This window comes from Bos taurus, chromosome 4 (genome assembly GCF_002263795.3).
Source record: "Bos taurus isolate L1 Dominette 01449 registration number 42190680 breed Hereford chromosome 4, ARS-UCD2.0, whole genome shotgun sequence".
NCBI lineage: Eukaryota > Metazoa > Chordata > Mammalia > Artiodactyla > Bovidae > Bos > Bos taurus.
The window spans coordinates 84,247,170-84,251,189 of NC_037331.1; the positions used below are offsets into that span (position 1 = coordinate 84,247,170).

The 4,020-nt window shown below is 40.0% G+C and overlaps 1 non-coding gene across 1 annotated transcript; it reads left to right on the plus strand.

Annotated features, from left to right (window-relative positions):
* The first annotated feature begins 3,248 nt into the window (after positions 1-3,248).
* On the plus strand, positions 3,249-3,320 carry TRNAS-UGA (transfer RNA serine (anticodon UGA)). Its single transcript has one exon. It is a non-coding gene; the product is annotated as a tRNA-Ser (tRNA).
* The last annotated feature ends 700 nt before the right edge of the window (positions 3,321-4,020 follow it).

The following is a 4,020-nucleotide window of genomic DNA, read 5'->3' on the forward strand; positions in this document are numbered from 1 at the left end:
CAAGAAAAGAAGGATATGCATGTATCATTTCATATACAGATAGAAGTAGAGCTGTTGTTGTTTAGTCACTAAGTCATGCACAACTCTTTGAGACCCTACATACTGTAGCCTGTCAGTCTCCTGTGTCTATGGGATTTCCCAGGCAAGAATACTGGAGTGGGTTGCTATTTCCTTCTCCAGGGAATCTTCCTGACCCAGAGATCCAACCCACATCTCCTGCTTTGCAGGCAGATTCTTTACCACTGAGCCACCTAGGAAGTCAGAAGTAGAGTTAGAGAAGATAAAGATAGATCTGTATGTCCATTCAAGGTGTCATAACCAAATACCGTACATTTAGGGGCTTAAACAGAAATTTATTTTCTCACAGTTCTAGAGGTTCATGGTTCACATAAAAAGGTGCTATCAGGGTCAGTTTCTGATGATACTCCTGCTTCATGGCTTGTGGATAGCCACCTTCTTGCTATGTCCTTAACATGACTTTCCACCTGTTCATGATTGACAGTGGGAAGAGGAAGAGAGATGTCAGAGTGTCTCTTCCTTTTCTTACAAGGACACTGGCCCTACTGGATAAAGGCCTCACCTTAGGACATCACATAAACTTGAGTATCTCTTAATAGTCCCTATGTCCAAATAGGAGATAGTCACACTGATGTATGTGTGTGTGTGTGTGTGTATACTGTTGCTGAGTAAAGGAAGGTAGGAAAGCAATATACAAGTTTAGTAACATCCAAGAAAGGTGTAGCCATGCCAGACTTGAAATCTGTGGTCCATTTTGAGCATCGCTGATCTCCTGTCCATTCTAAAGGAGATCAATCCTGGGTGTTCATTGGAAGGACTGATGCTAAAGCTGAAACTCCAGTACTTTGGCCACCTCATGCAAAGAGTTGACTCATTGGAAAAGACCCTGATGCTGGGAGGGATTGGGGGCTGGAGGAGAAGGGGATGACAGAGGATGAGATGGCTGGATGGCATCACTGACTTGATGGACATGAGTTTGAGTAAACTCCGGGAGTTGGTGATGGACAGGGAGGCCTGGCGTGCTGCGATTCATGGGGTCACAAAGAATCAGACACAACTGAGTGACTGAACTGAACTGAACTGAACTGATCTCCTTGTAAGTCTCCTAATTGCCATAATACTAATTGGGATAAGAAAGCAGTCATGATCAGCTCAGAGGGATGTGTCACCATTTGTTTTAGATCTCACCTCATATATATCATAAACTTCATTGCTATGTTCTGGAAAAGCACTAGAGAACAGAAATCAGAGCACTGGAACTCAGTAGTTTTTCTAATTGGCAAGGTGTAGTCCATTAAACTTTTCCAATTCTGTCAATAAGAATGACATCTGGCCTATGAATTAAAGAAGTTGAAAGTCTGTAGCCTTAATTTTCTGGAAACATTTCTGTGATTTTTTTTATATAACAGCAGATTTATTTCTAATGAAAATTCAACCTATTGCTTAAAAAGAAAAAAAATATGGAATATCTTTCATATTAAATAAAGCAATTTCTACTTTATACTGAAATAAATCTATTCTCAATGTAATTATTTTTAAATAATGAATTACAATATCAAATTATACAATGCTGCTTTAACAAGAGGGCAAATCCCCTACCACACTACATGCTGTTATTTTAAAACTTCAAGTTGGCTTTCTTCCAACATAGCATAGAGTTTGCCATTGAGCACAAGGACTGGCAAGGCGTTTATTTATGTCCAATTGATTTTTCACTTTGGAGTGGCCAGTTGATATCTTGTCCATATTTGAATATGAGCAGTTAAAGTCCTCTGACCCATAAAACCTTTAAGTGATGTCAGATGAATATCAGAAAAGGGATGGCCCATTTATGATAACGCAGCATTTTGTTGATTTTTTGTGTGTGGCACTTGTCATATTGCATTCCATTCATTCTCTTTTTATATATCCTTTATACTCTTTTGTATGAGACCAGGTAGGCTGTTTTTTCACCATTTTCTTCCTTGTCCAAAGAGTGTCATATCAGAGGGACTTAATTGTGTTGAATAATGAACAGAACAAAATTCTAAAATTTTACTAGGGACCTTTGTCACACTTATATAATGCTCATCTCGAGTATTATAGAAATCCTTTTGTTTCCTTTAAGTGCATGATATGTCGTTGTTGTTCAGTCACTAATCACAGCAGACTCTGTGCAAACCCATGGACTGCAGAATTCCAGGCTCCTCTGTCTTTCACTGTCTCCTGGAGTTTGCTCAAACTCATGTCCATTGAGTTGCTGATTCTATCCAACCATCTCATCCTGTGTCATCCTCTTCTCCTGCTGCCGTTTTTCCCAGCATCACAGACTTTTCCAATGAGTCAGCTCTTTGCATCAGGTGGCCAAAGTATTGGAGCTTCAGCTTCCAACGAATATCCAGGGTTGATTTCCTTTATGTTTGACTGCTTTGATCTCCTTGCTGTCCAAGGCCTCCCAAGAGCCTTCTTAAGCACCACAGTTTGAAAAGCATCAATTCTTTGCGCTCAGCCTTCTTCATGCACCAACTCTCACATCCTTACATGACTACTGGAAAAACCAGAGCTTTGACTGTACAGATCTTTGTTGGCAAAGTGATGTCTCTGCTTTTTAATACACAGTCTAGGTTTCTCATAGCTTTCCTTCCAACAGTAAGCATCTTTTAATTTCCTGGCTGCAGTCACAGTCTGCAGTGATTTTTGGAGCTCAAGGGAGTCCAAGAAAATAAGATCTGTCATAGCTTCCACTTTTCCCCCTTCTATTTACCATGAAGTGATGGGACTGGATGCCATGATCTTAGTTTTTTTAATGTTGAGTTTCAAGACATCTTTTTCACTCCTCTCTTTCACCCTCATCAATAGACCCTTCCTCTTCACTCTTTGTCATTAGAGTTATATGATCTGCATATCTGAGACTGTTGATATTTCTGTCCTCAATTTTGATTCCAGATTGTGATTAATCAAGTCTAGCATTTTGCATGATGTACTCTGTATCTAAGTGAAATAAGCATGGTAACAATATACAGCCTTTCCCAATTTTGAACAAGACCATTGTTCCATATTTGTTTTCACTGTTGCTTCTTGACCCACATACAGGTTTCTCAGGGGACATGTAAGGTGGTCTGGGATGCCTAACATTTTAAGTATTTTCCACAGTTTGTTGTGATCCACTCAGTCATAGCAATTAGCGTAGTCAATGAAGCAGAAGTAGATGTTTTTCTGTAATTCCCTTGCTTACTCCATGATTCCTGGCTTCCTGGGTGGCTCAGATGGTAAAGCATCTGCCTTGAATGTGGGAGACCCAGGTTCAATCCCTGGGTCAGGAAGATCCCTTGGAGAAGGAAATGGCAACCCACTCCAGTATTCTTGCCTGGAAAATCCCGGACGGAAGAGCCTGTACAGTCCATGTGGTCACAAAGAGTCGGACACGACTGAGCGACTTCACTTTTCACTCCATGGTCCAACGAATGTTGGCAATTTGACCTCTTCTTCCTCTGCCTTTTCTAAATCCAGATTGTACCTCAAGAATTTCTTGGTTCATATACTGATGAAGCCTAGCTTGAAGAATTTTGAGCATAACCTTACTATCATAGGAAATGAGTACTTATTTTAGCCTCAATTTGAATATTCTTTGGCACTTGAACCCTTCTTTGGGATTGGAAGGAAAACTGACCTTTTCCAGTCCTGTGACCACTGCTGAATTTTCCAAATTTGCTGTTATATTGAGTTCATCACTTAACAGCATCATGTCTTAGGATTTGAAATAGCTCATAGCTCAGCTAGAATTCTGTCAGCTTTATTTGTAGTAATGATTCCTAAAGCCAACTTGACATCACACTCCAGGACGTCCTGCTCTAGGTGAGTGACCATGGCATTGTGGTTATCCAGTTCATTAAGACTTTTTTGTATAGTTCTTCTGTGTATTCTTACCTCTTCTTAATCTCTTCTGCTTCTCTTAGGTCTTTTCATTTCTGTCCTCTATCCTGCACATTCTTGCATGAAATGTTCACTTGATATCTCCAATTT